The sequence below is a fragment of the Rhinolophus ferrumequinum genome, chromosome 14 (genome assembly GCF_004115265.2).
Source record: "Rhinolophus ferrumequinum isolate MPI-CBG mRhiFer1 chromosome 14, mRhiFer1_v1.p, whole genome shotgun sequence".
Lineage (NCBI taxonomy): Eukaryota > Metazoa > Chordata > Mammalia > Chiroptera > Rhinolophidae > Rhinolophus > Rhinolophus ferrumequinum.
Genome location: NC_046297.1, coordinates 46,501,081 through 46,522,950, shown reverse-complemented (window position 1 = coordinate 46,522,950; position 21,870 = coordinate 46,501,081). Strand labels below are relative to the sequence as shown.

Sequence of the window (21,870 nt, the reverse complement as noted above, 5' to 3'; positions counted from 1 at the left end):
AGGGATTAAGAAGTACAAATTGGTTGTTACACCGCAGAAATGGGGATGTAGGTTATACGATAAGGAATATAGTCAATAATATTGTAATAACTATGTATGGTGTCAGATGGTACTAAATTAGTCAGGGGGATCACTTCTCAAATTATATAAATGTGTAACCACTGTGCTATATGCCTGAAATTAATATAAAATAATATTGAAGGTCAACTCTAATTGAAAAATTAAAAGTGGGGGTGAAGGGGGAAAAGGGGTTCAAATTTCCAGGTATAAAACAAATAAGTCATGGGGATGTAATGTACAGAATGGGGAATATAGTGAATAATATTGTGATAGCATGGTGCAGTGTCAGATGGTTGCTGGACTTATCATGGTCATCACTTCTTTAGGTTATATAAATGTTGAATAACTATGGTGTACACCTGATACTGATATAATATTGTACGTTAGCTATATTTTAATAGAAATCTTTAAAAAGACTCAAGTTTTATTCAACTGTTATCATTGACAATAGTGATATGATCTAGTTATAAACCTTACTTTGATTTAATGAAAATATCAAAACATGCTTTTAAATCCATGATATGGTTTTATATTCCATATTCTTTGTTCTAAAGTAAATCACCAAAGTGTAGTGAGTGGCCCTACAAAACTTGTTTTAAAAATCAAAAGGAAAAAATTCAACAAATAACATCTTTATTCAAACAATGAGATGAAAATCTTTATTTGAATGACCCTGGTCTGAGAATTATCTAGTGGTTAAAGGAAGAACTCTAGAGCAGACAGCATGTGTTTATATTACTACATTACCACTTACTATTTGTGGGATCTCAGTTTCTTTATTTCTGGAAAATGGGGATAATTGTGACAATTTCATTGGGTTGTGGTGAAGGTTACAATTAATTCTCTGGAACAATGCTGGACACATAGTCAGCTTTCTACAAATTTTTGTTATTGTATTTATTAATATTATAATAACTGCACTAGACATGCAGAACAGCTAACATTATTGCCAAAGGGAGAAAAGAAAAACAATTAGTCCAACAGTACAATTCCATGTGCCATTAAATATTCATTATTATAAATATTAAAATACATGGCCACCTTAAGGCCAGCCTGAGTCATCAGAAATGTATTTTCCCTAAATGCTGCCCAATGCCGACTGATAACAGACCAATCTTGTTGAAGATTTAAAATGTAGGTATTTTTTTAAAAAAAAAACTTCTATTGGGTAGGGGTGTCTAAAAGCATATGTAAGATAAGAACATCATTTTCAAATATTGTCTTCAAATAAATTTATCCTACACCTTTGTTTACATTCCTACTAATTAAACACTTTTCAAGAGACCAGCTAATGCATGGGTCACCTTCCCAGAATCCGTTCCTTCCCTCTTTTTCCATAATTTCTGTTTTTTTTAAGAAAACCTGATTCCCTCCTCTCATAAGAGGGGTAACACATGGGACATGACTAAGACTATTAATTCCATTCTCTCCTACACAATGATTGATTCAAAAGGGGACATGTAAATTCACAACAGAGCAATCAAAATGAATGCCAATATTTATGTAGAAAATGCCCAAATGTAAGAGCTCCTTAGTTATGGGCTGCGTAATGTGTATTTAAAGGCTCGGAAATTTGTAGTACCATGAGGGAAACTAACCTAAGAATGAAGCTGAAACTGAAAATAGGGCAGAGCCAGGAGATTAGCAAAGAACCTGCACCCCGAAGGCATCACGGTCCTTTGGCATTTTCAGTCATGTAAACCAGTCCTTTCTTTATATTACTCATGTTAGGCTTTGTCTGTTGTTACAAACATTTTTCTAAATAATACAATCATGCATGGGAGGGGCTGAGAAGATTAGTCTAGGTATCTAAACAAAACAAAACAAAACAAAAAATTGGCGAAAAATGTTAGGTATGATTTTGAATTGATGGATATTCCCAGGCTTCTTCCTCCTTGTTACTCATAGAGTAGTTGTGAAGATCAAATGGGAAATCACATGCAAAGTGGAAACACAAAGCCTGGTGCATAGCACACAATAAACACTTGGTCCTCCTATTTATACCTATCCCCTTGCCTCTAGAGGAGAAGATGAAAAGTGTCATCAGTATTAAGCATTTTCAAAACCACAAGCAAGATTTATATGAGGAAAAATGAATATATTAAAAAAGTGTTTACCTCAACAATATACTATCTTCCTACTTTAATAAACAGTGAAGTCTATTTGACACTAACAGTTTAACGGTTTTGAAAACTTTCTGACTTTTCTTGTAACCTGCACTTCAAATGCACATCCTCTCACCTCTCAGCACTTAGCTCCCTGGGCTCTCCAGTTTCCTGTGTTACTAAACATGCTAATGTTACCACTGGTCCTTCAAACAATCATTCACACTAACACATCAGTAACTTAATGCGTAACTTTAATAAATGTTTGTCTCTTTAACAGAGGGTGAGAGGAAGGGTTAACTTCAATGTGTTCATTCATGTAAATATTGACTAAGAGCCTATATGTGCAAGCCCTGTAATAAGCTCTGGGGACATAACGAGAAACAAACAAATGAACAGTAAGTCATAGTCTGTGCCTCACTGAGCCTTGAGTCTATTGAGAAAGACAAGCAATAATCAAACATTCATACAAACAGACATGAATTGGAATTGTGACAAGTGCCGTTAAAAAAAAAAAAAGGAAAAAAAAAGACATGGTAAGATGAGAGCCCATAAAATGAAGACTTTTAAAAGAGATCAGGAGGGTTTTCCCAGGATGGTGATAGCTGAGCTGACTCAGACAAGGAGAAAGAAAAGTGTACTTCAAGCAGAGGGAACAACATGTGGTGAGACAAGGAAAAGCAAAGTGTTCAAAATGAGACTTCCCACAACCACCAACAAAGTTGGACAAGAGACGAAATTGTGAGGAATTTATGTCGTCCTTGCAGTCACAGTATACTCTAGACATCCACCCAGTGGAGCTGCACCTGGGACTGATGGGATTGATGTGGGCTACATATGTAAATCAGAAACTGTAAATCATCAGTTTATAATCTCTGTCAGAAAGTCAATGGAATCTTTTAAGGCCTCAATGTTTTTCTAAGCGCTATCTGCATCACAACTATCTGGCTTTTATCTATCTATCTATCTATCTATCTATCTATCTATCTATCTATCTATCTATCTATCAATCAATCAATCAATCATCTATCTATCTATCTACCTACCTATCTATTTAAAACTCTTCACTCCAGGTCTACTTATTCCAAATTTTTGTGGGTCTAATCCAGAAATCTACATTTTTCATTATTTCCTAAGGTGACTCATGCATACTACAGATTGAGAGCTAGTGATTAAAGAAACATCACTCCCTGAAAGTAATTATCTATTCTACCCTTAGAAAAATATTTCAAATATGTCAATCTACACCTTAATGAAATGGAATATTAGCTCATTTATAAATATACTAAATATTATAAATAAATTCAATGCTTTTTGTAAAACACATATTAAATCCTTCATAGTGAAACTAACATTCTTAAAACTACAGTTTCATAAATACTATTTCAAATACTTGAGGTAGCCTGCAGACATAAAGAAGAAATGTAAATATAACCTCCAATTTCATAAGAGTGCTAACAGCACAAAGTGTACAGGGATTCGGTCTACAATAGAGTGCTTTTTATAAAGTAATTTAGAGGCTCAAACAACAGAACAGCTCTCTAGTTTGCCTTATTCTACACTTGTACATCTAGGATACTAATTATTGGACGTGATAATCAACATGAGATCATTTGAGAAAGGGATTTTCTTCCCCATGAACTCCTTATATAGACCTTAAAAAATAGGCATTGCTTTGGATCAGATACCCATTATCAATTTGGACAGAGAGTGTCTGAACCACTATTATCTGCAAATGATTCATGAGTGCAGGTATTTCACTACCTGAGGATTTTAGTGAAACCATAAATATAAGAAAAGACAGAAGCTGAAATTCAGAAAGGGCCTTGAGAAATATCTAGGATAGGAAATTATATCCAATCTGAAGAAAAATGTAATTTACCAAATCTGACTTACCTGTTTCTATTACCCCTAGAAACTCTTTCTTATTTACTAGCTATTTTGGGCTAGTAAATATGCATTTTGGGCTCTCCATTTCACACAGAAAACACAAAAGCTAACTAGCATGCTGAAAATCATTGTGAAAGCAGATTTTAATATAAAATCATTAATCACATAGAGTCATCATGTAAAACAAACTAGGATAATAGTAGCCTTGTAGAGTTTCACAAAGCCATGATTTAACAAGGGAAACTGAAGCTTTTTCTATATTTAAAAATTGAAAAAAAGAAAAATTTTATAACATGCATACATACACACACATACATATATATATATATGTATGTGTGTGCGTATATATATATATGTGTATGTGTGTGTATATATATATATATATATATATATATACTTTTGGCATATGATATATGAGCTGATATAAAAATATCCAAATATTGTCTTCCACATTAAAATTCTTATGGTAAGAGCAACCTTCTGCCATTTTAGAATAAATACGTTTTCTTCTTCTGGCTTTACCATTTTACATTAAAGATATGATTATTTGTCCAATTAATTCACAGAAAAACAAACAATATACTCCTCTAACATTTATAAAGTTAATCATGCATATTAAATCATTTAAAAACTTAAGGGTATATTTTTCTTTTTGCAATTCTTTTTGAAACATATCTGCCCTTTAACATAAATAAAACCTCTGGAGTTCCACCATTTATCAAAGACCACTTAAAAGCCAGAGTAAAGGAGAAATTTATAACACTTGATTGGCTACTGATTTTATGTGGAAATGAATAACTAGTGATGTAAAATGCAAAACCTGATTTTTTTACTACTATTTCCATTGAATGTTTTTCATGTGTCAGACATGGTACTTAAGTGTTTTACAAAATAATACTGCATTTAATTCTAACCAGTCTGTCATGTATTTATTATTCCTATTTTGTAGAAGAGGAAATTGAGAACCAACATCAACCAGTTTGCAAGGGTCAAAGTTGAAATTAGAACCCATGACCATCTGATTTCAATACCTATGCTTTTCACATGTAAAATATATAAATGCTATCATTTTCTAAAATAGTTCAATAATTTAACCTAACATAGGACTCCCAATATCTTAAGGTCATTCAAGAATATACATTTATGGCCTTTTGTGCAAGAAGTTCACTCTTGAGTGCCACCACAAGTGGCTTGATTTTGGATGACTAGTTTGTTCTGTGCTGTCCAAGTGATTTGTGTAATGAAGAGTATGCAGCAGTGGTCGCTAATGGCTCAGGGTAAACTTTTATGACTTTAAAAGTAGGACATTTTGCTCTAAAAGAAATCAAGAGCTTATATTGGATTATTCGAACTTGTACTAAACTCTTAACCACTGAAATAATACATCAACCAAAATTCCAAAAACTTATTATGAGATCAACAGAGTGAAGAGTTCAGAAGGCACCTGAATTGAATACTTCTGTTTACTTAACAAACAGAGCTCCCTGGAGTCAAAATAAAGCAGAGGTTCATGACAATCACTACCAATTTTTAGGTTAGCTGTGGCAATCGCCATCTACATGGAGTACTGAGAAATATTTGCCCACCTCCCTCCCAGAGAAACAGATTATTAATTTTTTTGTCATTTTATTTTGATACCCGTTAAAATGCAAAAAGGCCTGAAAAAAATAGTAAGTTGTATTTCATCACTTATTTACCTCTCAACGTGGAGAGGGGTATCAGAATCTCTCCTGGGAGATTTGTTTATAAATGAGAAAGTGAAAGAGAGATGGGAAGCTCAGACTCTTGGCAGAGCGAGGAGCTAGTGGAAGTGGAAGCTGCTGAAGGCTGCAGGGCTGTCAATGGAGAGGTGGAGAGCATCCACAACAGATGCTCCCTCTGTGCCAATTTGGCCATCACCTGCCAGTTCTGAAGACCCTTCTTGCTCTGAGCACATTTAACGGCTGACCTAGGGACTACGCATCCCTTAGAGCTACTAGCAGGTTTGAATCAAAGGGATCTGCACTGTCTGCAGCTCTGTGGTCTTAAATGCCAGGCAACCACCAATGAGACTGACCACAGACACCCAAGCACTCTGAAGCCAGTACACACATCCCTAAGACAAAAGTAAAATTTCTCAATCGGTAAACATATTTTGAGACCTTCTAAATCTTCCATCTTGGACCATGAAGGGATGGACATTCTTGAGGCATCAGAATACAAGCCCAGCACCGCTAAAAGCCCTCCCCAGTGCCTGAATCTTCAATCCAGTACTTCCCAACTGGCAACTGGACTATTATACTGTCATTGGAAGGTGTGCTTTAAACAATTGTTGACTCGAATAATCAATAAATTCTAGTCAGAGTAGTTTTGCAATCTCTCCACAAAAGTAGTCAAAAGTAATTCCAATCACTTTAAATCACATCATAGCATCCAGAGACCTATACTGAGAACTGGGGCTAATGGAAGATCAAAAGCGGAAAGGTAAAATACCTTTTGTATATTTTTAACCACAGTTAATCACTGAATAGTGAATAACTGAATAGTGTTTGCCACCATTCCCCATTTCAATAGGGAATCAACTACAAGATAAGATTCCAAAGTAAAGGGATACCTTGAATACTTAAAAAAATATGCACATCCCCTTGTCCACATATGCCTAAACAGCCCAACTAACTGGTACAAGTAGTGTTCCCCAACAATAAAGATGTTTTTGTTGAATTTTTAAAATTCAATTCTTCAAAAATATTTTATACCTAGGTCTTATATAGGGGAGTGTCTTGGCTCTTCCACAGGCTCCAAGGCCACCTATTTAGACACAGAAGGTACAATGATAGCTTCTTATGTGGCAAAGGAAAGAGAGGGGTAAGATTACAAAAAGGTTACCAATATATATATATATGCCAAAAATACATATATGTGTGTGTGCATATTATAACATTTTTCTTTTTTTCACTTTTTAAATATAGAAATAGCTTCAGTTTCTCTTGTCTATTAATGGCTTTGTGAGACTGTATGAGGTTACTATTATCCTACTTTTAAGCGTTAACTCTATGTGATCAATGATTTTATATTAAAGGGCAGGGAAAGATGTAGAACTTAAATTCGAACTGGTTAATCTCAGTTATTGCTTTGGAAGTAGATGAAGGCATGTTGGTTCACTGTAATATACAATACACCCTGTGTCTGGATGACCACTGAATAAAAGAACACAGGATGGCTAGGAAACATATCCGCCAACTGTACAAATGTGTTACAGATTAAACATACCTACTTTATTTTAAATCGTCCTACATGAAAAGTAAAGTCTTGTGCTTATCTTCTACATAAGACATTATCCCCAAAAGTATTAATTTTGTTTTAGAAGTGGCAATCATGTTAATATAAAGAAAATTTGTAAAACAGCTCATACCTACTTCTTTTCCTTAAATGATTCTTAGTTTAAAAAAAATAAAAGGAGAGAAAAAAATAGAGATAATGTAAAGTTCAGCCATCAAAAATGGCTTCATTAAGACCTTTAATGAAGCACATGGGAGCCATTTATTGACTCTTCAACTATTAAGAGGGAACATTATTACTGCTTTAATAGTATTTCCATTTTCATTTAGGAAATAACTAATCAAGGGATCAATGTACCAAAGACTTTATTTTCTTTCCCTTGGGTCACTGCAAGTACATTTTTTTTTTAATGCAAAAAATATAAGAGCAATTCCCCCTGGCACCATATCACATGAACAGTTTAAAGAAATAACAAGAAGGGTGAAAGGTCAGTAGCTACTGATCTGAGAGCACTGTTACAAAACGAATGATTGGGTGAATGAAATCTCCCTTTCTGGGAGAAGGAAGGGATGGATCCTTCCATGGCACAGAAGCTTTCCCTCTGAGGTATGCAAAGTGCCTCCACCCTGACCTGCTGTCAACTGGGGAAACATTTCTATTTCCCAGACTCACTTAGAATGCAAACTACTGTTTTCCTGGTAGTTCTCACAGCTCTGATTCCTTTGAGGTACAGATGTGTAGCCACAGAACCCAATCAGATAATGCCTATTTACATATTTATAAAGTCTCCTGTAAAATCTCCTATCAATTGTTGCTGCTATATATAGGCCTTTCAAAGTATCTTGTGGGCCCAGCGCTCTACTGCACTGCTCCCTTCAGGAATCCTGATATATCGCATAATGTGATTTCAATGTAAATGGGGACCATCACACAATCACACCACTTCACAAACTCTTTTCTGCTGGGGTAGCTTAAATCTAAACACACTCAAGCAGCTTGCTGCACTGGAGCCAGATTTCTTCCACATTTAAAATTTTTTTTTTCCAAAAAAAAAAAAAAATCCCAAACCTCAACACAACAATGCCTGGGAAAAAAAAATCTGAACGTTTTCTGCAGAAAGATGGGCCGTCTCCAAATCCTTGTGCCCTATCAGACAAATTAAAGTAAATCAAGCATGAAATGAAGCCGAAGAGCCCCGAGATAAGGCTCCTTTAAGTCGTTTACAGATTAGGATAGAGGTGCATCTGGTCTCTGGCAGTGAAGGAGGCCAGTTTCTCAGCTCACAATAGCAGCCTGTGTATAGGATTACCTTACCTTGTCACTGACAAGGGAGGAGGCGCCTGCAAGATGTCTCTAACTAACTTTCTAATGTCCCTGGTTAAGTTCTCTTATTAAAGTATTAACTGTTACAATGAGAGAAATACATTTTGATAAAACCAAAAAAAAAAAAAAAAAATCCCACAGACTGATTTATGAACTGGTCAGAAGCTGATAAACTGGGAGGGTGGGGGTGGGGGTCCGCTACCAGCAGATGAGCCTCTTCTCTTATCAGTCAGGATTCTGCTGCTAGAGACAGCAGCTGATAAGTTTCCAACAGGAATTAGTGACGCAGCCAGGAAACTGTGTTACTGGTTGGACTGGTGCTCTAGCAGCTGCCAAAAGGACCTCTCATGTTATCAGATGGGATTTTGCTGCTGTAAACAGTGGGGTATTCTCCAAGAGAAACTGGACGCTCTCTCAAAATGCTATGCAATGAGCTATAATACGAGGTGGGTGTCAGATTTTCTTGGAAGCATCTGGAATTCTGCAGCTTCTCAGTGAAGATCTTTTTGTTCCTTGGCACTCCAAGAAGCTTGGAAACTCCCCCCTCTTTCCTTTCTTGACAAAGAATTTTATTCTCCAATAAATCTTATTTATACCTTGTTTCAATCTAAGGAAATCCTGAATTTTCTACCATCATGAAGAGACTGCAATCAACTCAACCTACTCATCAGTTTCAATTACTCTCAGGAATACATTCTAATTCAGTTTTATGGTTAGGTAGAGTGGTGGTATGATGGGAGCAGTGGGTGGGGTTACTGTTTTCTTCTCTCAATAGGTAGTCAACTCATTCCTCAGAACAAAACAAGACATTCATGTTGTTGGTTGGGACATCTCTGTACACTGCAGTCAAAAAAACTTGAGAATGACACTGAATGTAATTCTTTCAGGGCATTATGTAATTTATTCTCTGTTCCAATAGAAGCTATTTTATTGCATCCAATGGCACATGGTATTTGTATTTCCCTTTATAGTTTACAATGTGCTGTCACTTATATTTTTATACTGAACTTCACATGCAACACCGTGAGACAATATTACCACAAAATTATGATGAATAAACTGAGGTTCAACTGGATTAAATGACTTGCCCAAAATCATTGGGATGGCTAAATGCAAAGTCTACACTTGTAAGCAAACCTGGTAATTTTTTCCCAATATGTGATAATACTGAACTAATTTCCTAATCTTTGGATAAAAGGAAGCATGGAGAAGTTCTCAAGTTGTTTGATACTAGACATAGGCATTCACCCCCAGTATGAGATCACTTGTGGTTGATGCTTTGTGTGTTCTGCAGCATTTCAGAGATATGTGCTATATTTTAAGATATGGTTATGTGGCATATACTAATGCAGGTAGATATATTTTTCTCTCAAGTAACTCCATTCAGGAGCTCTTTAGGTTAAAAAGCATAAAATCATCTTGTTAACGCTAATAATAACAAAACTTTTGTTTGAACGAATTTTAAGTTTGGCCCTCATCTGACACACATGGATCCCTCCATTCTCATCTCTCTACCTTTTCAAAATTCTATTCACGAGATTTACTTCAACCCTACTAATTTATGTTTTTATATTTTCTTTAATATCCACCTTGAAATATTTATGTAAAAATAATTCAATGAATCTTTTACAGATCATGTTTTTATAAGTAATAAAATATAATTTATGTACTTTTATTTAATGATATTTCTCAATCAAGTTTCCATCCTAAAAGAAATACACAACAGAATAAAATATTCCCAACACAAGGTATCTTTGGAGAGGCTCAGGAACTAGAAAAGAAAATTTTTAAAATATAATTTTCTTTTTAAATATTAAATATATATACACATATATATGTATATATGTGCATATATATATATATATATATATATATATATATATATATATATATTTTAATCTGAATTAGAAGATTCTACCTCATAATGGAGAAAATCTACAAAGTGTTATAAAACACTTGGAAAACAACCCCTAATAGTAAACTCTGTGCATGTGAATATAGATTAAAACCTGATGAAAGTCGCATGTTCAAAACATTTTGAATAAGTCTGTAATTATTTTCAGTGGAGTAGGTTGAGGATAATCCTTCTCTCAGCACAGAATTGATATATTTACAAATCTGTGACCAAATGATGATATCTAACAAGTGCTCACTGCTTGCTGCTCCAAAATAATAAACTATCTTAAATTATGCCAAAAAAGATAAGAGACATGCTTTATTTCCCCATTTATTAATACTGTGAGGAGGTGACATTTATTCATGATATTTACAGTGCTTCTTTACACTTGACTTTGGAGAAGGCATTTTTTTTTTGCTTCTTCATTGTATATGATTTGGAAACAGATTTATTCCAGTTTTTAAAATATCATTCAGTTAAAAAAAAGAATTATAATATGTTCTCTCTCCATAAAATATTTCTGTCAAACAGACTAAAATATTCTTCATACATTTTATGTCATATTTTACTACTATTGAAATTTAAAACTTTAAAATTTCTTTATATAATGAACATAAAAGATTTATGGTATGACATGTTATTGCTTTTTGTGTATAAATTGCCTATATCTATCTCATTGATACCCCTGATTAATCACTAGTTTAGCCATTACCAATTTTCTTAAAGTAATAATAGTAAGATTTGAGGTATAACAGAAAAAAGTACTAGAATCTTAACTTACTTACAAAGTAGCATTTGACTAATTCTAGAAAACAGCAAAAGTCAAATATTATATTTTGATCTTACTGACTTCACCAAAACGTCATCAGAAAAAAAATTATATTTTAGACATTATTTAATATGTATTTGTTATTGTTGGAGCTATTTTCCTATGTAAGTTAAAGATCTTCTAAGACAAATATTATTTTGTGCTTATATCTACCTATGTGGCAAACGTATGGAGAAATAAACTAAATGGCTGATACATTCCAGTATGTCCTAGCTTCCTATATGTTTCACGAGACCCAAATCAATTTGACTAAAAGCCACAGTTTTTAAATGTTCTGTTGCTGATATTATTCATAGTAATAAAGTGTGGCTACTATTAGTAGTAGTAGTAACCAGTTATACAGGACCACATTTATATAGTGTGCTATATGAGAGGTTTGCATTTTCTTAAGTATATTAAATCTTTCAATTCCCACTGCAGTCAACCTTGCAGAATATATACAATTACTTTCATTTCGCAGCTGAAAAACGTAAGGCTCAAGGAGCTTAAATAATCAAGAATCAGAATTTGTAACCAGGTCTGTATGATTCCAAGTGCATGCACTTTTCCATGTGCCTTGCTATCTAGGGACTCTTCATACATACAGATTAGACTGCCAGTTTTGCATATAGTCAAATAACGTTTGCTTCAAAGCAGTCCTTGGTAATCATTTATTAGTTACTTTTTTCTTTTCAAAATTTTATAAATTCATCATCACCATAAGAAAATACTATTCTGATAATAATTTATAGGACATATAACTAGATACTAAAATTTGTTCTCTTTTAAATTTTTTTTCTTCCTTAAGAACCCAAGTAAATTTAATAAAGAAGGAATCAACGTGTGTTAACATAAGCACCAGAAAGATCTATTTCTGGTTAGAAATCCTTATAATGTGGTGTCAGAGCAAGGTTGTCATATCCAGTTCACGTGCTAAATCCACACATTGATCCTAAAGTAGTCACTAACTTTGTATTGTCACAACATCCCTTATGTCTACTTGTTATATCAACATCAGTTTAACTTACAGTGTTTTAACTCAGGCCAGGAACTGAAAACATATCACAGAAGTCAAACTAAAAAGCACTATGGTCCTGCTTTGGTTACTGACATCCGATTTAAGAAAGCTCTTGATGTTCTGATGCCATCACTTCTGTGATTTCTCTTTGAAGAGTTTCTTAAATTTAGGAAACGTAATTTTCCTACACATCACTAGGAAACTCCAAATTATGTGAGGGAAATGGAGCCAAAGTTTGTCTCACTTGTTAATAGTGATGGCAGGACTTGTCTGTCTCAAGACGTCTTCCCTTTCTCCTCTGCTCTTGTTGCTGCTTATCAACTCTCAGTCAACCATATTCACTGAGCAATCTTGTGTTCCCCTAGACTAAATAAAGAGGAGATGATAATATCCTCTTCTGTCTTCCTGTATGCAATTAAGGGGGATGGAACGGGCAGTGCTCTTGGCAGGAACTCGCAGGGAGTTGTGGAAGAAAAATGTTTAAGTACCACTCCCTTGGATTTAATCCTAGGGGAGTTATCTCTAAGAAAACCCTGCTGGTTATTTCTTGAGAATCCACAGAATACAAACATTTTTAAAATAAGGGCAGCTCTAATCAACTATCTGCAGGGGAATGTTATTCATAAAATCACCGGGTCCAAATGGTGCCACAAAACAGGATGAATACACAGCAGAGACTGCAATGACTAATAAGCCTTCAAATTCATCTACTGTGAACCAAGCAATCAGGTTAACCATTGAATTACTTAAGAGTAATTGTTTTCTAGGTCTTATTAATGTGGGTTCTCATAAGAAAATCATGTTTCCCTCCTCTAAAGCACACCTTTTATACTCAAATAGCTTTAAGTGAGGCATTGTGAATGCAGACAAATAATACCTTAGTTTCTTTTAAAGAGTACTTGACAATATAGTGGAATTATGTGCTAATAAATACCTGCTTTTACTTTTTTCACTCTATAAATGAATTTGAGAACATTTGGCTTTCACAGCACTCTCATGTTAATTCATAAATAATATCATTAATGATATTATCACATGACCCTGCTCACAGATATCCAACTATGGCTCACTGATACCCTGGAGCCTGTTCCCAATGTGAAGAGCCAGACCAGCCTTGTTTTCCCTATCTTTTATCTCTTTCATTCCCATGACCTTTATCTTGTTTTTTTCCGTAGACTATTTTCCCAAAATATCAAAATTGTTTGGAAATTTCTTCTTATCTACAAAGTTATTAACATTTTTTTTTGTTCACCATCATATGATCTATAAACCAAATGTTCTTGAATCCATGATAAAGGTGCTTTATTCAGTTATTTCTGGGTCATAATATGTCAACATTCCTTCATGCTTAATACAAAAGCCCTTTTCTAGTTGCTCTCTTTGAGAATGGTTTCTATAGATTTTAAGAAGATAATTTATTCCCAGGCAGCCTATCAGAATATCAACAGTTACCTGATACCACCACTCACACACCTTGAAGCAACAGTTATGACTGAATAATAATTAGTAAAACTGATAGCTTTGTTTGCCTGTTAGTCATTGCCTGGAACTGTCACCTTTTAGATGTGCCCATATGATACAAGATGTTGTCGAAGTTGGGCTCTTCTTTCTTGATATAAAAAGGATTTGGCTTCATGTGCCTCTATGGCCGTCCAATTCCATCTTCATTAAAGGAAACATAACTGGTCTTATTAATGATACCAACTCGCTCATATGCCAATCGATAGGGGCCCTATGGATGATGACTAGTAGCTGATAATCAACTGTGGAGTATGAATCCACAGACAACTATTCACTCAACTAATCAAAGTATGGTCTAGACCGTATCTTCCTTGCTTGTTGATGAGAATGTCATGTGGAGAGGAATCAAAAGTGTTACTGGAGTCCGGATAGATTACATCTATTACTTTGCCCTTATCTACATGGCCTGTCACTCTGTCATAGAAGGAAATTAAATTGGCCTGGCACAATTTGCTCTTCACAAAACCATGTTGGTTTCTACCCACTAACTTTTGCTCTTCTAGATGATTGTAAATTGATTGTTTGACGATTTTCTCTAGTATCTGCCTTGGTATCAAAGTTAAGCTGACTGGTCTATAATTACCAGGATTGTCTTTTTTTTTTTTCTCCTTTTCTTTTTTAAGGATGGTCACTACTTTTCCCATAAATGGTAACTTTTTTCTTGCTTGTTTATGTTCTTCCACGTATTAATCAGTAATGCTTCAGTTTCAGCCCTTCAATATACTTAGTATAAATACATGTACCTTCAATTCCTACATTTTGATTACTTCTACTTATTTAAATTTCATATGCTTTTCTAATCTGATTTCACTTCCCATGCTTTCAAAATAGGTATCATTAACTCTATTATATTATAAAGTGAACCTCTCTTGAGTAATTAAAGTACAACTAAAAGAAAACTTGTCCTTAAAAAGATTTTCTAAGTGATCATTCTTCCCTGATTATCCACTATCTATTTTTTAATACAAATTTTTATGTCATGTTACCCTTTCAATTCTTCACATACATAAAATGCATATTTATTCCACATATAGTGCACTTTAGTGCATAATGGCAAAAATGATGGGGATTAACAGAAAACAAGTAGAGAAAATATATTAGTGTTCTTTTGAATTAAAATACTGTGTTCTTAATTTTATCTGTTTAACATATGTTTGAAAATTTCAAAAGGATATAGGAGAAAGGCCTTTTACACTATAGTTTATACTCATAAAATACAAAATTGTAAAATGAAAAGCCAATTAAACAATTTATTGCTAGCAAAGCTCTTATATAAAAAAAAGATGACAGCCAGAATTAAATTGAAGTTAAGAAACAGCAATTATGAAAATAAGATGATGCTTTCCTAAAAGGGATACATTGAAAGTCAATAGAACTGCTGGCAAAGTTCTGATAAAGTTTTAATCTGTGTAAATTTGATACAGCATATACCTTTCTCATTCTCACTGGTAAGTAAAATAGCAGTTTATAACTAATAAAATAAGAGATTAGACTGTAGGAAATAGATTACATTTAAAACAAGAGCAGTCAGAAGATTTAAAGCAATCAAAAATTTTTCATAGCAAAACAATTGTAAAGCTACAAGTCTTAAACTTAAAAAGTCTCAGAAGAATAAGCAGAACCCTCAAAAATATACATAAGTAGACTGAGATACTTTAGGAGATAGATTCAAGAGGCATATATATATATATATATATGTGTATATATGTATATATATATATATATATAAATATGCACACAGACACACACATGTGTATATATATATACACATATATGTACATACTAATATTTAGTTATACTAATAAGTTTATTTTTTAAGATTAAAATATACCTAACATACAATATTTTATTAGTCTCAGATGTACACTATATTATTCAAAATTTATATACCTAAAAACATAATCACCATAAGTCCAGCAACCATGCGACACCATAAAACACTATCACAATATTATTGACTAAATTCTCTATGCTGTGCATCATAGCTCTCTGAATTATTTGTTTTATACCTGGAAATTTGAACCTCTTATGCCCCCCCTTCAATTCCACCCCCTCTTTTTTAAGTTTTGAATTACAGTTGACTTTCAATATTATTTTTTATTAATTTCATGCATATAGCATAACAGGTAGACATTTATGTAATTAAAGAAGTGATTAGTCTAGTACCCACATGCTACTATACATACTTATTACCATATTACTGACTATATTCCCTAAGCTTTACTTTACACCCCCATGACTATTTTGTAACTACCAACTTGTACTTCTTAATCTTTTCACCTTTTTCACCCAGCTTCCCAAACCCCCTGCCACCTGGCAACCATCAAAGTGGTCTCTGTATCTATGAGTTTGTTTCTGTTTTGTTCGTTTGTTTGTATTGTTCTTTAGATTCCACTTATAAGTGAAATCATGTTATATTTGTCTGTCTGACATATTACACTCAGCACAATACTCATCAGATCTATCCATACCACCGCTAACTGCAAGCAACCCACCCTTCCATGACTGAGCAATATTCCATTGTATATATGTACCACTCCATTTTATTCATTCCTCCATTGCAAGACACCCTGGCTGCCTCCACATCTTGATAAACAAAGCTGCAAGGAACACATGGATACACACATCCCCTCGAAGTACCATTTCGGATTTCTTTGGGTAAATACTGAGTCCTTTGTCTCTTGTTATAGGATTTGTTTTAAAGTATATTTTGTATATTTTGTCTGGTATAAGTAGGCTACTGCAGCTTTTTTTTTTTTTTTCATGAAATACCTTTTTTCAGTCTGTGTGTGTCTTTTGATCTGAAGTGTCTCTTGCTGGCCACATATGTAAGGGTCTTGTTTTCATATCCATTCAATCACCGTACGTCTTTTGATTGGAGCACTTAATCCATTTACATTGAAAGCAATTGTTGATCGATATGTAGTTACTGCCATTTTGTTACTCATGTTTTTAATGTTTGTTTGTTTGTCTCTTTAAAGAAGTCCCTCTAAGATTCTTTGTAATACTGGTTTGGTGGTAATGAACTCCTTTAGCTTTTTCTTCTCTGGGAAGCTCTTTATCTGTCCTTCAACTCTAAATGATAGCTTTGCTGGGTAGCGTAATTTTGGTTGTAGGTCCTAGCTATTCATCACTTTGAATATTTTATGCCAATCCTTTCAAATCTGCAAAGTTTCCGTTGAAACATCAACTGACTGTCTTATGGGAGCTCCCTTGTAGGTAATCAACTGCTTTCTCTTCTACATTTAAATTCTTTCTTTGTTTTTAACTTTTGACATTTTAATTATGATGTGTCTTGGTGTGGGGCTCTTTGGGTTCACCTTGTTTGAGACTCCGTGCTTCCTGAGTTTGTATGTCTATTTCCTACACCAGGTTAAGGAAGTTTTCCATCATTATTTCTTAAATAGGTTTTCAATTCCTTGTTCTCTGTCTTTTCCTTCTGGTACCCCTATGATGCAAATATTGGTATGCTTGATGTTGTCTTATAGCCCCTGAAACTATCCTCATTATTTTGGATTCTTTTTTTCCTCTTTTTGCTCTGCTGTTTGAGTGTTTCCTGCTACCTTATCTTCTAAACTGCTGATTTGATCCTCTGCTTCATCTAATTTACTGTTGATTTCCTCCAATTATTCTTCATTTCTGTTATTGTATTCTTTATTTCTGACTAGTATTTTATGTTTTTTTATGTCCATTTTTATGTTTCCTATATCATCATTGAAGTGCCCACTGAGATCAACGAGCATCCTTATAACCAGTGTTTTGAACTCTGCGTCTGGTAGATTGCTTGTCTCCATTTTGTTTAAGTTCATTTTCTGGAGCTTTGTTCTGTTCTTTTATTTGGGACATGTTTCTTTGTCTCCCCATTTTGGCTGCCTCCCTATGTTTGTTTCTATGTATTAGGTAGTGCTGCTATGTCTCCTGGTCCTAGTAGAGTGGACTTATGTAGTAGGTGTCCTATTGGGCCCAGTGGTGCAGTCTCCCTGGTCACTAGAGCCAGGTGCTCCAGGTATGTCCCTTGTGTGGTCTATGTGTGTCTTCTTTCTGTAGTTGAGCCTTGATTGCTGTTTGCATGTCAATGGTATGACTGGTGTGAGGACTGGCTGTGACTACAGTGGAGGAGCTGTTGTGCAGAGCTCACCCAACAGAGCAGAATTTGCTTTAGCCAGACTGGTACCTGCCCAGCCTGCCCTTTGGGTGTGTCATTCTTGGAGGCTGCTGTGTGATGCTCTGGGTTTGAAGCTGGCCACCGGGTGTGCCAGCCCCAGGACTCCTAGGAAGGGTCCCACCACAGGCCAAGTTCAGCCTCAGGTTGTGCTCTGTCCAAGGCCACCTGGCATGAGCCACAAAGCAATCCACAGATAGCCACCACCCGACTGGCCTTGAAGGTTCCTCCAGAGGCCAGCCGCAAACCCAGGCCCGTTGCTGCTACTGCCCGGCTTAGGGCTGCTCAGCCATAGGTACAGAATACACAGAAACCAGATGACGCTTGTTTGAGTTTTATAAACCTTTGAGAGACTTTAGAAAAGTCTCGCAAATGGCATAGCCAAGACAGGCCATTTATACAGAAAAGCCACTGGAAGCAACTTGCCCAAAAGTTGGGTGGGGCATGGTTTCAGGGAATTACCGGGGTGGGGTAGATGAAAGGTTTTAGCCAGCTTGATGGAGAGTCAGATGTGGCCTCTACTTGCATCTGCAGGCCATGATGGGTAGGGCTCAACAGAGAAAAAATAGCTTTGTCTAGCTCCTGCATCCAGTAGAAAGCTGCATCTCCAGCCCTTGCCCTGAAGCCAGACATCTCAGTTTCTCTCTCTATGTCTCTGACATCTTCCAAAATGTTGCCACAGAGTGTGAGTTCGCTAGTGAGTAAGCCAAGCCCATGCGTGGTCCCTTTAAGAGGAGCGCCTGGGAAGGCAGCCAACCTGGTCTCACTAAGCTACAATTTCTGCTCATTTCCATAGCCAGAACTTATGGGAGTTCTCTCCCCTGCAGTGGAACCCTGGGCACGGGAGCCTGGTGTGATGTTGAGACCCCTCGCTCCTCAGGGGTGACCTCTGCAGCTGAGATATCTCTCTCAGTTTTTAATGGTCACATATGGTATTGAACCAGCCCATTCTGCATCTCTGCCCCTCGTATCTATCTCTAGGTAGCTTCTTCAGTATTCCTTTAGTTGTAGAGCTTCTGTTCACCTAGAATCCAGGTAATTCTTAATGATGGCTATTTTGTAGTTTACTTGTAATTTTGATGTGATCATGACAGTCTCCACAAGCATAGCGTTTACCTACTCCGTCTTGACTGGAAAAATCACTAGTAAATTTCTTAAGTACAATATCTCACTAAATGGTTCAATTTCTTTAAACATTGCTCCTACCTTATATATCTTTTTACCCAGAGACCATTATTTAGATTAGGTAATAATTTAATAGAACCTGTTTTAATTTTTTATAAAGCTTACATAAATTGTCTTATTGCTGAAAATTTACAGCTCAATTATCAATGCTTACTGAAAAGTAAATTTATATTGTTCAAACTCCACAACCAAAACATTGCCCTTATAAGAAAGCCTATGGAAAGAAATCAGAAAATTCTAAGGGTTGGGCACTACAAATTGAAATTGTCACAGTGACAACAAATATGACAATTGTCTTCACAAATCCAGATTTGGTCATTTTAATCGATAAATCATTTTCTCTTAATTTTTTTCCTGGAAACAACCATTCTAGAAGTAAACAGAAGTTTAACATATTTTGAGTAAATTTTTTATATTTTTTTCAATCTCATCAGCTGTCCTAGTTGTTAAGAAGCATTTCCTACCTATATATTTACGTCAACTTTTGTTTGTATCTGAATTAGAATTCTAATGAATATTTGAACTGAAGCACAAATCGCAAATATTCTTTTACGATACAAACACTTCTATGGATTTTTTAAGACAGAAATTATTTCAAAAAGAACATGAGTGTATATTTAGACAGAATTTTTTTATGATTATAATATTTTCTTCAATATTATAAAATTAAGTTTGTATTACAATATACTTAGCAAATCTCCTATATAATTTCATTTCTGAAAACCTGAACTTCTGTCTCCTTCTTTTTATTATATTCAGAGAAAACAAATCAGTGTAGTTGTTCATTGTTAATGGCCATCAAAATTCTTCACCCATCAGAAACGTTATTGTTGTTGGAAAAAATTATAAAACATATACAATGTGGATTCAGGCCAGAAATGACACCTCATTTAGTTGTAAATATAAAAATGCCATGCACTCATTTTATTTAGAAATATTTCTTAAGTGTTTGGTTTATACTGACATTCAACCAATCTGTGTTTATTCTCAAATTTGAGCAGGATACTTCCCTATCTTATGTTTAAAAAAAGTACTCTACCAATAATTTCTAAAGACATATTCTTCTCACGCTGATATTTAGCATGCTGTTCTACAGGCTAAATAATACACTACTTATTGGTTCATAAAGGGTGACATAAAGAGAAATTAAGTTATCACAATGGTAAACTCACAGTGTAACAAAGATCTGGATATTTAGTCAATAATGTACAGAAAACAGTTTATGAAAATTAAACTTTGGAATTCAAGGGTCTGGGACAAGTTATTATATTTATTCTTCTCTTCAAAAATGAAACAATAGCCATTTCACCAAAATGCAAAACAAAATGTATCCAAGATTATTTGGTGCTTTGCAATTGCAAACAATTATATTATTTACCCAACTTATAAAATTTCCATGTTCGAACTGCTTCATGATTACTCTGAAGACTTGACTCTCATGTTGTAATTATGAACCCTACATTTCTAATCACCCCTATTCCAAACTTGTCCTACCCTCATCTGCTCCACCACAAAAAGCTCCTTGTTTCTCTTTTAACTGCTATGAAAATTCCTGGATTCGTGCTGAACTAATTAAGGCAATTGATACAGGGTGGAAAGGGTTAAAAAAATTAGTGTTACAAAATAAAGTTCAAGCTTTTAGAGTATCTGTGAGGTATGAAAAATAGGAAGAAGAAAGAAGTGAGCAAAGCAGGGACAGCTAGGGAATCTGATCTTGCAATCTGTCCTCCTTCCATTAAGCCCTTAGAATTTCTTCGTTCATTCTCAGATGTATTTTACTCCAATTTAGGATAATCACTGCCTGAAATCCCACCAAATATGAGCTCAGTTTGGTTTACAAGTGTCCTCTTTATAAAAGTAAATGAAGTCTTGGAGTGTGACTATCAGCCATCCCACCTTTTGTATTTTTTCCTCCTAGATAGCAGAGGACACTTACACTGAAGTCACATTATCTGGATTGCAGGAGAGAAAATGTGGGTGATATCTGTGTAGCAGCCATGTCTTGGGGGCAGGAAAAGAGAAGGGCTAAGAGTAGAGGCACCAGCAAGCAGAGGTAGGAAGGGCAGAACAGACAAAGCGTGCCAAAGCAAACTATGCTCATTTAAAATTATTCTTAGAGTTGGCTATGTGCTCAGCAATGCAGTGGAATTTCTCTCCCTATACTTGCTATTGCAAATTTCTGATGTTATTACTGACGGCATGGCCCAGTGCCCTCAGGGATCCAAAACTTGGGTGGCACACTTACTACTGTAATTCACCTACCCTCCCCGTGAGTTCATTAGATGTCAGTGGGCTGGCCTCAATGGCCTTCTATCACTTGTACATCAAATCTAAATTTATTTGTGTAGCATGTAAGACACTTCTTATTTTATTTTACTTTTTTAAATTAGTTTCAGGTGTACAAAACAATGTAATAGACATTTACACCCCTCACACAGTGATAACTCCCCCCACAATCTACTACCCCTCTGACATCATACATAGCTGTTACAATTCCATTGATTCTATTCCCTATGCCGTACTCCACATCCTGGAGTATATATATACATATACATATATAAGTTATACATATTAAGTTATAGTTTACACATATTAAGTTATAGTTTACATTCATTATTATTCAGCTTCAGCTTCAGGTGTACA

The 21,870-nt window shown here is 35.0% G+C and overlaps 1 protein-coding gene across 2 annotated transcripts in view; it reads right to left on the bottom strand.

The window, feature by feature from the left end:
• ZFPM2 (zinc finger protein, FOG family member 2) overlaps nt 1-21,870 on the bottom strand; it is a 445,713-nt gene that overhangs the window by 253,942 nt on the left and 169,901 nt on the right. The window lies entirely within an intron of this gene.